At 47.4% G+C, this 13,009-nt stretch overlaps 1 protein-coding gene across 4 annotated transcripts in view; it reads right to left on the bottom strand.

The window, feature by feature from the left end:
- Positions 1-12,667, bottom strand: part of LOC144773619 (transient receptor potential cation channel subfamily M member 2-like) — a 1,811,195-nt gene extending 1,798,528 nt beyond the window's left edge. For 2 of the 4 annotated variants that reach the window (XM_078658766.1, XM_078658764.1), the window contains exons 1-2: positions 12,433-12,534; positions 12,208-12,331 (exon numbers count right to left, since the gene is read on the bottom strand). The gene's annotated coding sequence lies outside the window, so the exon portion shown is untranslated. Of the gene's footprint in view, positions 1-12,207 lie in introns of all 4 variants that reach the window. The other 2 variants (XR_013600034.1, XM_078658765.1) reach the window with 2 other exon arrangements.
- Positions 12,668-13,009: the final 342 nt, after the last annotated feature.

Raw genomic sequence — 13,009 nt, 5'->3', positions numbered from 1 at the left:
TTGATGTGGCAATCTTTATTTCAACAGGTGTCATATTAATTTAAAAGTGGTTCATATTCATCTTAACATGTGTCATATGCCTTTCAATAAATGTCATATTCATTTCAATGAATGTCAGATTCAGCTTAACACCTGTCATATCAATTTTAACAGGGATCACATCCATTTCAACATGGGTCATATTCATTTCAATACATGAAATATTCATTTTTATGTATATCATATTAATTTCAAAGTATAACGTATTCATTTTGACAAGCTTCGTTTTATGTTCAGCCATTTTAAGCTAATTTGAATCAATGTCAATGGGGCTCATATTCATTTCAAACATAGTCTTATTCACCTTAGCATATATCAAATTCCTTTCAATGGATGTCTCATTCAAAATAACAAATCTTATATTAATTTTAACATGAATCATATCCATTTCAACACGTATCATAATCATGTCAATGTGTATCAAATAACTTTTAAAGCAAGCTGTATTCATTTTGATAAATGTCATGTTCATTTTGATGTTACTCGTATACATTTTAAAACATGTCAAAATTATTTCAATAGACCTCATATTAATTTCATCTAATTTCATATTCATTTTAACAAGTGTTAGATTGTTTTCAATCAATGTTATATTTATTTCAATAGATGTCATATTCATAGTAACACTTGTCATATTCATTTTGAGATGTAACTTATTCATTTGAACATATATCATATTCATATGAATATGTATCGTAATAATTTCAATGCATGCCATATTAATTTAGTCAACTTTCATGAGAATTTCAGCTTTGTTCATACTCATTTTAAGGTATGTCAAATTCAGTTCAATGTGGCTTATATTTATTTCAACACAAGCCAAATTCATTTGAAACCATCTCCTATTCATTTCTATATATCTCATATTCATTGCAATCTAGGTAATATTTATTTCAACTCAATTTATATTCATTGCAACATTTGTTATTTTCATTTTAGTGTATGCTATTACAATTTCATTATGCATTATATTCTTTTCAGAATATAATATATTTATTTCAGTAACTTATATTTATTTCAATCTGCCATATTCATTTTAATGTATGTCATATTCCTATTGGCATATGTCAGTCAGTTCAAGGATTGTCCCATTCTTTTTGATGCATATTGTATTTGTTTCACTGATTGTTATATTCTTTATAGTGAGGGCCATATTCATTACAGTATCATTGATGTATATTTCAATATATCTCTTATTCAATTCAGAGTGTGTGTTATTCATATTAATCACTAAGTAGTATATTCACTTTGCCAGGTATCAAATTTGTTTTGGTTCAAGTCAGATTCACTCTGCCAGGTATCATATTTACCATGACAGGTATTATATTTATTCTGGTGTGTGTCATAATCATTTTGTGTCACTATATGCATTTCAGAAGGTGTGGTATATGGTGATCTGTAATTTTGACGTGAACGGCTTCCCATAGGTTTGGCATTCCAGATTTGGCTGTCACCCTTTTTGTGCCTCCTCCGTAAATAATGAAACTTTTTTCCTCTTGCACTCAGTAAGCAGCACATTGTCCTGGCCTTTCCCTGGGCTCTTAAACCTTAGTTTTGCCATTCTTAATAACCTATCTTCGTTCCCATTTCCACTCGAATACTTATCCCAAAGTGCCTGGAAATCCTCTCAGGTGACTTGTGCGCTATACACATCAACATAACATAAAACCTGCACATCATTAATTGTGTAATCGAATGCTTTACAAAATCTCATTGCCACCCTTGACAAACGAAAAAAGTAAGGTCAGGAGAGAATCTGCAGTTGTAAAGATGATAATACAGAAGATTCTGAGTGAGAGATACATATCACAATACAGAAGAGAATCCTTGTGAGAGAGAAATACCAAGATATAGGAAAGCATTCTACGAAGAAGGCTAACTGCACCTTCCTAGGTGAAAGAAAAATACCTGTCCCAGGAGATCATGTATTGTGAGCATCCTGAGAGACAGAGAGAGAGAGAGAGAGAGAGAGAAAGAGAGAATTAAGAAAACACACAATACTGGGTACTTAACCTTCCTCCTCGCTCCCACTCCGAGCCCTCTCTATTATCCCTCCATTGGCTCCCTATTAAAAAACCTGCCCTTTTCAAACCTCTCTGCCAGGTATACAAGACCTTGCCGGAGAAGGGACCTCTCTATTTGAGGCAGAAATTACAATTACATACCCCGGTGAACAGCTCAGGTCGAGTGACCAACCATTCTATGCCCACAACTTATCAGAACAATGAGGCACGGAGGCGGCGCCTTCTCATTCCGGGCCCCCTACCATTGGAATAGGCTACCTCTATCTGTTCAAACATGTACGGATATTACGACAGTCCAAAAACTTTTGAAAACATGGCTTTTCTCTCAGTAGTTCAATCTTGCCTTACTCCCGTATTGCAACGGTGTCCTGCCATCACAGAGGATTGTCATGAAGAGAGAAAGTAAAATCAGACAAATAGATAATCATCTGAGAAAGACAGAAGTGCCGGGGAACATTAGCGCATCTCAATGAGAAGGAAACTAGATCGGCACAAAACATCTCCAGTGTACGAGCCTCATATGAAATTGTACAAGAGTATGCCTTCAGTGATAAAGAATACACACAGCATGAAGAGCAGGGTTAGAGAGAAATACATATGGCTTTGGTAGGGGCACCCAGTCAGAGGGAAATGTGATGTCACACAGGAAAGCATCCTCAATGAAACAGAAAGAGCCATGATCTAGGACCTCAGAGCTAGAACCCGCACAAGACAACAGGAGCTCTCTGAACTAAAAAACTGCACCGGAGAGCAGCAACTCTCAGACCGAGAAACCACACAGGAGAGCAGCACCTCTCAGACCTATCTCAGAACTAGAAACCACACAGGAGAACAGCATCTCTCAGACCTAGAAACCACACAGGAGAACAGTACCTCTCAGACCTAGAAACCACACGGAAGAGCAGCAGCTCTCAGACCTAGAATCCATTCAGGAGAGAAGCACCTCTCAGACCTGGAAACCACACAGGAGAGAAACACCTCTCAGACCTAGGGATCACACAGTAGAGAAGCACATCTCAGACTTTACACCACACAGGGGAACAGTACCTATCGGACCTAGAAACAACACAGGAGAGTAGCATCTCTCAGACCTATCTCAGTCCTAGAAACTATACAGGAGAGCAACACCTCTCACACCTATCTAAGAAATAAAAACTACACATAAGAGTAGCACCTCTCAGACCTGGAAACCACACAAGCGATACACCTCTCTCAGGTCTGGAACCAGGACTGGAGACCAGCATCTCTCAGACCTAGAAACCATGCAGAAGAGCAACACCCCACAGACCTATTTAAGACCTAGACACCATACAGGAGACAGGCACCTTTAAGCCCTATCTCAGACCCAGAAACACCACACGAAACCAGCACCTCTCAGACCCAGAAACCACACAGGAGACCTGTTCCTCTCAGACCTATCTCAGACCTAGAAACCCCACTGGGGAGCAGCAGCTACCAGATATGAAATAAAACCGTATAGCAGCACCTCTCAGACCTATCTAAGACCTAGAAACCACACAGGAGACAGGCACCTTTAAGCCCTATCTCAGAAAACCTCACAGGAGAGCAGCACCGCTCAGACCTGGAAGCCACGCAGGAGAACAGTACCTCTCAGACCTAGAAACCACACAGGAGACCAGCACCTCTCAGACCTATCTCAGACCTAGAAACCACACTGGAGCGCAGCAGCTACCAGATATCAAATCAAACAAAAAAGCAGCACCTCTCAGACATGGAAACCACACAGGAGAGAAGCATATCTCAGACCTAGCTCAGATCTAGAAACCACACAGGAAAGCAGCAACTCTCAGACCAAGAAATCACACAGAGGAACATTACTTCTCAGACCTATCTTAGACCTAGAAATGCCACCGGAGATCAGCATCTCTTAGACCTAGAAACTACACAGGACAGAAGCACATCTCAGAGCTAGAAACCACATAGGAGAGCAGTACCTCTCATGCCTAGAAACCACACATGAGAGTAGCCTCTCTCAGACCTACCTTAGACCTAGAAACCACATTGGAGACAATCATCTCTCAGACCAAGAAACCACACAGGAGTGCAGAACATCTCAGACCAATCTCAGACCTAGAAACCACACAGGACAGCAGGACCTCTCTGAACTAAAAATGGCACAGGACAGAACTACCTCTCAGATCTAGAAACCACACTGGAGAGCAGCATCTCTCAAACATACAAAACACACCTGAGAGCTGCACATCTCAGTCCTAGAAACCACAAAGTAGAACAGTACCTTTCAGACCTAGAACCCACACAGGAGAGCAGCACCTCTCAGACCTATCTCAGGCCTGAACACCACACAGGAGAGAAGCAACTCTAAGACCTTAAAACCACACAGGAGAGCAGCACCTCGCAAACTTTTCCCCGACCTAGAAACAACACCAGAGAACAACACCTCTCTGACATATCACAGACCCAGAAATCAAACAGGAAAACAGCACCTTTCAGACCAAGAAGCCACACAGGAGAACAGCATCTGCCAGGCATAAAAAACACACGAGAGCAGCACCTCTCAGTCCTAAAAACCACACAGGAGAACAGTACATCTCAGACCTAGAAACCACACAGGAGAGCAGCACATCTCAGACCTTGAATCCACAAGGAGAACAACACCTCTCAGATCTATCTTAGAAGCAGAACCCACATAGGAAAGCAGTACCGCTCAGACCTAGAAACCACACAGGGCAGTGGCGGCTTGCTCAGAACAGGGGTGGTGAGACTGGTGGGGGATCACCTTCCCTGCTGCACACCTCGCTTCCTCAGGTGGAAGCACCGGAAGTACTCAGGCTTTCGGGCTCTCCCATCCAATCACGACACTGCAGAACCAGTTTGGCCTTAGCATCCTGTATGAATGCTCAGGCAGTGCCTGCGGAGGCTGGGCATGTTCTCCATGGGGCTATGCAACACAGCCAATTGAAAAATGCCAAGTGTGCACGACAGTTTGGTCCGCCCTAAAGGACCGGCAAAACTGTCATGTGCACTTAGAGGAGTGCAAACTGCTCCTTCACTTCTCTGGTGTCAGGGAGCAAACCCCGCCCGACTAATGGAAGAAAAAGAAAATGATAATAACGTCTTGTTATTACCATTGTCTTTTTCTTTTTTTCACTGCTGCAACAGCAGTGGGGTGATGCTCCTCTGCCTTAGCAGAGGAGCTACCACTGCTAGAAACCTTACAGGACAACAGCCCATCTCAGACCTATCTTAGACCTAGAAACCGCACAGGAGAGCAGCACATCTCAGACCTATCTCCAACCTAGAAGCTACACAGGAGAGCAACATCTCTCAGACCTAGAAACCACACAGGGGAACAGCACTTCTCTGACCTATCTTAAACCTGAAAAACACAGAAGAGCAGCACATCTGAGACCTATCGCAGGCCTAACACCACCCAGACCTAGAAACCACACAGGAGAGCAGCCCCATCACGCTTGCAGGCATCGTCAGAAGCCACAGACTCAACTTAGTCTCCTACACGACAAAACCCTGCTGATTCTTTCCCTCACAGACGAATCCAGAGCTGCCAATAGCAACTTCCACAATGGGATGAAAGCAGACGCCACCTGGATGAAGAACAGCGGCCTCAAGCTCATCTCAGACAAGACTGAACTCCTCATCCTGGGCTCCACCCCTGCCAACTGGGATGACTCCTGGTGGCCTGCAGCACTCGGAACTCCTCCTCCCCCACACCCAAGGGCCACAAATGAAACCTCTGCATCATCCCGGACTTCTCGGTCTCAATGAACCACGACATCAACACCGTATCGTCCTTCTTCCACATACTCCACCTGTTTTGGAAGATCTTCAAGTGAATACCAACCAAGTCCAGTAAATGTTCATCCGTGAGCTTGTCAGCAGCAGGCTTGACTATGGCAACGACTCTATGCAGTCATCACCCAAAAACTACTATAAAAACTGCAGAACATCCAGAACATCTCGACCAGACTCAACCTGAACCAGCTGAGGCTGCTGCAGGTAAGAGCAGAGTGGCTGTGGGGCCAGCTTGGGGGGGTTCAAGAGACGACTACGAGGGAAAATTAAAAAATAATTAATTTTCCCTCATTGGCGTCTCTGAACCCCCATCAATGGCCACACCACTCTTACCTGCAGCGGCCACGGCTGGCTTGAACTCCCCCACCACAACCTCATCACTGGTTACCTGTGAGACCTTTACTGACTCCTGATCAACAAAAGAATTACCTTCAAGCTCCTCACACATGCCTACAGATCTCTCCACAATGCCAGACCTGCATACCTCAACCACCGCCTCTCCTTCTACATAGCCACCTGACATTTCCGCTCCACCCAACTGGCCCTGTCCACAAACCCACTGTTGGACTTGGCCCTTTTTGCAGGGTCATCCCTGAACTTTTTGCCTTCCTCCTACTATTTTTTCTTACCTGGTGTTGGTGGCTTTAGGACTCTGGGCACTTCATCACTGCTGTCCAGTGTAAATGCATGTGCTCTCTTTGGTAAATGTGGTAAGATTGGTCTACACTTATTTTGCGTATTTCATTTACCTATTAGTCCCCCAGTAAAGTGGTATCTCATATACCCGGGGATTGTAAATTAAATGTCACTGGTGGGCTTGCAGCGCTGATTGCGCCATCCACCACAGTAGCCTTTCAAACCTGTCTCAGGCCTCTGCCATTGCAGGGCCTGGGCTTGCAATTTACTACCGCTGTGACGCTGCACATAAAATGGGTTCCACGTCTGTGACTCCCCTTTAACTACATGTCAGTCACACCTACGGTAGGCCCTAACTAACCCTATGGGCAGGGTATATTGTAGATAAATAGTAGGACATGTGCCTTAACTGTGTGGCATGTCCTGGTAGTGACAAACAGCCATTTTGGTTTCTAACTACTTTGACGCTGCCCTCTCATAGGGATGCATTGGGGATTCCCTGATAAGTGGTTCAGTGGTAACTCATATCTGAGAGGAGCAGCATGGTCAAATTTGTTATGTTGGGAATAGTGGTAATAAATGATGCTTAATTGGGTGCACTGATTTATTATCACTATTTTAGACATGCCAATTTTAGAAGTTGGCATTTCTGTGTGCTATGTGTCTTTTTGCCTGCTTGATATGTATTGCATGTCTGGCTTTGGAGTGGCAGGGGCTGGGGAGGTGCCGTGGCTCCAGAGGGGCTGGGGGAGTCAGCACTAGGCTGAAGAGGCAGATCTGCATTTGGAGTAGTGGGAGGAGTAGCCCCTGACCCTGAATATGTCTGTGACTGCTTTGTACAATGCTGACTCTGCCGCCTTGTGGTGTGTCTGGGCCAGAGCCTAACCTAACAGTGAGGGTGTTTGAGCACTGTATAGAAATGTTCGAGTGTCCCCCCAGAACTGGTTGTGACAGGGCTCAGGCCTGTGCCAGGGGGATAGGAGAAAGAATTGCACTGGTATAAGTATTGGGGCTGTTACCCCATGTTTGGTGCTGTGTGCTGACTTGGAACTGGTAGCCAGCAGGCTGCTGGACTGCGAGGAGGAACCGCCGCCTGGGACCAGTCTGTTACCTGCTGGGGAGGGGCTGCAGGGACTGCCCCTCTGCTCAGGGTCCCTGCTTGCTGGGCTGCCTGCTGTTCCTGTGCCGAGCTTTCCCCCTTGTGACTCTGGGGCTCAGAGCAGGAGAAGCGTTTTTTTTCTGTCGAAGGCCTGGAGAAGGGGGAGCAGCAGGTGTGCCTGTTGGCGCCCCCTCCTTGCTCAGTGCTGCTTGTGGTGGGTGATTCGCAGCGAGAATGGACTTGTGCTGCCCTGTGATGAGAAGCAGCCGCCAAGACAAACCGGAAGTCAGGTAAGGCAACGCCTGACTCTGGGCGGTCCTCCCATGAGAGAAGGCGGACCCCCGCATGTAGTCTAAATCCCACCAGGCAGCGGAGAGAAGGCCCACAAGAAGTAAGAGTGGAGACCTGCAGGAAGAGAGTGCCCTCCCTCTCTCTGTTTTGATGAAACTGCTGGAGTGCGGTGGCAGAGGTAGCGCCGAAATGTCCGGTAGGTGAAAGTCAGGCAGAGCCTGCCTGTGGGCGTGCCGGCCAGCAGGAGAGACAGAGCCTGGCAGACTCGCCAGACCCCATGGGAAAGGACTGGAGCCTCACTGGCTCCCTGCGGCTGCACCCACTACTGACTGGCCCAGCGAAAGGAAAGAATCCCCGGTGAGTGGGGCTGAGAGGGCACACGGTTGGTGCCTACTGGTTGCACCAGGAGGAGCCCAGTAAAGGACGCTCCCAAGGCACTTTTGATGTTGGTGGCTAATTTCACAGCTGCACTGCCAGATGGGGCATCTGCAACAACGGGGCATTTCTTTTACCTGAAGGAAAGCTAAGGGTGAATTCCACCCTTGCCCCCCCATTGTGTTTCGGGCCCGTGGGGTCCATGGCTCTACCACATCCACAGAAAGGGGACTAGTGGAGGCCTCGTGTGAAGGGACACATGGTGAGGATAGCCCTGACTTTTGGACAATGGCATTGCGGGGCAAGCCCAGGACAGGGCCCCGCTTGGGAACACTGACTTGGGGACAGGAACCCAGTGGCAGGTGTTGCTAAGGTGCACAGCTGCTGATGTGATACATAATGTGTTATGCTGATCATGTTTTGCCTTATAGGCAGTCCTGGGTGACGTTAGGACGTGCACCGCTGACGGTGAGGTTTAGGCATAATGTGTTATGCTTAGTACCCTTATGTGCAGTGTTTATTATGGTACACTGCTGCTAATTATGTTGGGCATAACTTGCTATATTAGGAAGTGGTACGATGTTTATGCCTCATGCCGCATGATTTATGCCTAATATGTTTTGCCTAATGTGGGGTGCTAAGAGAACCTTTACCCGTAGTTACTGGTTGTATGTTTTAAGAGTTGTGACAGAGGCCCAATTGGCCCTGTCATGTATATAATCCCCTGTAAAGTAATATGTAGTGCCAAGAAGCACAGTGAATATATGTGGTTGCATTCTAATGTGTTTTCTGATTAATACAAAGGCTATTTTTAATATAACTTTGTGTGAAGTTTCTTTTGTTGTGTGCCTAGTGTGTCGCTGCTGTGTGTGTGTGTTGCGCAAATGCTTTACACATTGCCTCTGGGATAAGCCTGACTGCTGGTTCCATATTGCCAAGAAGATGAGCAGGGGTTATCTTCGGTGTGTAACTCCCTTGCCCAGATTATAGGGGTAGTTTCTGCCTGGCTTAGGCGCAACACAGTACAAAAGGGGGTGGTAATGTAGTCTGACCCTGTGCCTCATGGGGACAGTCCAGCCCGAACTGCCAAGCCATGCCTTCAGAAATCCCATAACTAACACCCATGGATCCAAAAGACCAAGGCCGGAGGAAGATCCTTCTCCTACCTCTCTGCGAAAACCTGGAACTCACTCTCTACATCTTTGGGAATCACCGTTGCTGCCTCAAGTCAGGAAGGACTTTAAGACCTAACTCTTCGGCTGAAATGAAGATCCACCCACACACACTCAGTGCTTTGAGACCCTAAAGAGTGAGTAGTCGCACTTTACAAGAAACCTGATTGGCTGATTGATTGAGGACAGCAGCACCTCTTAGACCACAAACCACAAAGGAGACTTTATAAAATTAACAAGATATTCTGTCAAATGGAAATGTGAAAAGAACATTTCAGTAGTTTACTGAGGTTATTAATCACGTGCATGTTTCCATGTATTGAGGTGTTGACCATAGGACGTTTTAAAACAAGGGACACCCTTGCTTGGTGAATTTATAAAGGGCAGTTTTTCGACAATAAAGTAAATGTTCTTCTGCCAAAAATGCTCAGGCAGGAGAGCATTGCATCCCTCACGCCTTCAGCGCCGAGCACTTAATGCTCTGCTGTAGAAAGCGTGAGGGATGCAATCCTGTCCTGCCTTAAGTGCTCAAGGCAGAAGGCGTAAGGGATGCAATGTTCTTCTGCCTCAAGTGCTCAGTGCTGAAGGCGTGAGAGATGCAATGTTCTGCTGCCTTAAGTGCTCAGTGCTGAAGGCGTGAGGGATGCAATGTTCTTCTTCCTTAAGTGCTCGGTGCTAAAGGCGTGAGGGATGCAATGTTCTTCTGCCTTAAGTGCTCGGTGCTGAAGGCTTGAGGGATGCAATGTTCTGCTGCCTTAAGTGCTCGGTGCTGAAGGCGTGAGGGATGCAATGTTCTGCTGCCTTAAGTGCTCAGTGCTGAAGGCGTGAGGGATGCAATGTTCTTCTGCCTTAAGTGCTTGGTGCTGAAGGCATGAGGGATGCAATGTTCTTCTGCCTTAAGTGCTCGGTGCTGAAGGCGTGAGGGATGCAATGTTCTTCTGCCTTAAGTGCTCAGTGCTGAAGGCGTGAGGGATGCAATGTTCTTCTTCCTTAAGTGCTCGGTGCTGAAGGTGTAAGGGATGCAATGTTCTTTTGCCTTAAGTGCTCGGTGCTGAAGGTGTGAGGGATGCAATGTTCTTCTGCCTTAAGTGCTCGGTGCTAAAGGCGTGAGGGGTGCAATGTTCTTCTGCCTTAAGTGCTCGGTTCTGAAGGCGTGAGGGATGCAATGTTCTTCTGACTTAAGTGCTCGGTTCTGAAGGCGTGAGGGATGCAATGTTCTTCTGCCTTAAGTGCTCGGTTCTGAAGGCGTGACGGATGCAATGTTCTTCTGCTTTAAGTGCTCAGTGCTGAAGGCGTGAGGGATGCAATGTTCTGCTGCCTTAAGTGCTCAATGCTGAAGGCATGAGGGATGTAATGTTCTTCTGTCTTAAGTGCTCAGTGCTGACAGTACGAGGGATGCAATGCTCCTCTGCCTTAAGTGCTCGGTGCTGAAGGCGTGAGGGGTGGAATGTTCTTCTGCCTTAAGTGCTAAGTGCTGACAGTTTGAGGGATGCAATGTTCTTCTGTCTTAAGTGATCGGTGCTGAAGGTGCGAGGGATGCAATGCTCTTCTGTCTTAAGTGCTCGGTGCTGAAGGCGTGAGGGATGCAATGCTCTTTTGTCTTAAGTGCTCGGTGCTGAAGGCGTGAGGGATGCAATGTTCTTCTGCCTTAAGTGCTCGGTGCTGAAGGCGTGAGGGATGCAATGCTCTTCTGCCTTAAGTGCTCTGTGCTGAAGGCGTGAGGAATGCAATGCTCTTCTGCTTTAAGTGCTCGGTGCTGAAGGCTTTGAAGTGCACCTCGCATGTCTCTGATACCCTCCTCAGCCCCGTTCGAAATGCTGAGGCTATTCCACCCCTGTTTGTCTGAAGGATGGAGGGGGCTGCAGCAGGGGGGGGCTGTAAACAGACCAGACCCCACCCTAGGACACGTATCATGGATTACAGGTGGTGCCCAAGTCACGCAAGGCCTCGGTACCTAGCGCCTAGGGATGCGCACAGAGGGGCTTATTTACAAGCCCATTGCGCCACTTTTGCGTCATTTTTACCATGGGAAAAGTGACGTACCGGTGGCGCCATGGGCTTGTAAATCTGCCCCAGAGAGCGGCCCTTTCAACTTTAAGAGCCATGGGATAATACGAGAGTGCCGGCTTTAGGGCTCATATAAAGAGTGCTCCACCTGGGAGAGCAGATTAAAGAGACAGCGCCCAACAGGGACATCCTAAGGATTTTGGGGGCCCTGGGCCTAACGTATTTTGGGGGCCCTATTTGGATCCTATTTGAATTTTGATCCAGTTTCAGCTCTTTTATGCCTTTGGCCAGGTCAGTGGCCCTGCACCGCACACTCATCCAATCCTACACGTGTTTACATCTAATATTCGTTGAAAGTGATTTGTATTTTCAATATTTTCACACAGCAGCAGCTCACTAATGTGAGTGCAAGTCATCTCTGTGACACCCTCCCATGTCCCATGTCTGAGGTCCTGTTCTGATCTAAAATACAATGTTTATGGTCGTTGCATGAAACACAAACACACTTTCTCTGCAAAATGTCTGCAAAAGACTCACAAGTCACCGACCTTAAAAATAAATGCAAGAAAACGATATTTAAAGCAATCAACTTAAGACTTATTAAAGGTCATCAGAGCAAGACTCTCTGAAGAACAGATGGGGCTGTATCAGGGGCGCCCTGGGAGGCTGGCGCCCTGGGCCAGAGCCCACTTTGCCCATGCCTTGAACATCCCTGTGCCCCTGAGAGAGCCCCCGAGAAAGAGGACAGTGAGAGAGCAGAGGAGGCTGTCACCTGGGATGAGATGGAAGCAGGAGAGATCTCGGTTCTCACAGCTCTGCACAGCTCTGATGGGGAGTTCCTTCACAGGAGCCCGGTGGCACAGCTCTGCACAGCTCGGCGGCACAGCTCTGCACGGCTATGAGCCCGGTAGCACAGCTCTGCACAGCTCTGCACAGCTCTGATGGGGAGTTCCTTCACAGGAGCCCGGTGGCACAGCTCTGCACAGCTCGGCGGCACAGCTCTGCACGGCTATGAGCCCGGTAGCACAGCTCTGCACAGCTCTGCACAGCTCTGATGGGGAGTTCCTTCACAGGAGCCCGGTGGCACAGCTCTGCACAGGTGACGCGAGCAGAGGGATGCACGAGTGAAGATCAGAGAGCGCTGCTCACCTGTCAGCGGCTGTCACTTCTCTGCACAGGTGACAGCCGTGGAAGGCATTAATACAGAGACGGCTCCGTTAATCATTGACCCCGAGGCAACTGAAAGCATTGTTTCGCCTTTTAACCGTTGCCAGTGCACGCCCACAGATTTGGGATGAATTACATCCCGATCTGCACGGTGTGGCAGGCGTGGGGGGGGGGGGAGGCTGGGAAAAGGGGGAAGGGGGGTTGCACCGGATGTTTAGAGAAGGTATCGGAACAGAAGGGCAGTCTGTGCTCCTCTCAGGGTCACGGAAAGTTTATTGCTGGGACCTGCTTTGAATGCTGTTGTGTCCGCTGCCTCTCACTGCAGCCCGGTGTCTACACTCATCATTAGAGCAGTGGGGTCACTGGAGTGAGACGCTCTACATTGCACCCCCTGACCGGGTTGCACG

The sequence above is a fragment of the Lissotriton helveticus genome, chromosome 8 (genome assembly GCF_964261635.1).
Source record: "Lissotriton helveticus chromosome 8, aLisHel1.1, whole genome shotgun sequence".
Taxonomy (NCBI): Eukaryota; Metazoa; Chordata; class Amphibia; order Caudata; family Salamandridae; genus Lissotriton; species Lissotriton helveticus.
The sequence above is the reverse complement of the archived record's forward strand: the minus strand, read 5'-3'. Positions and strand labels throughout refer to the sequence as shown.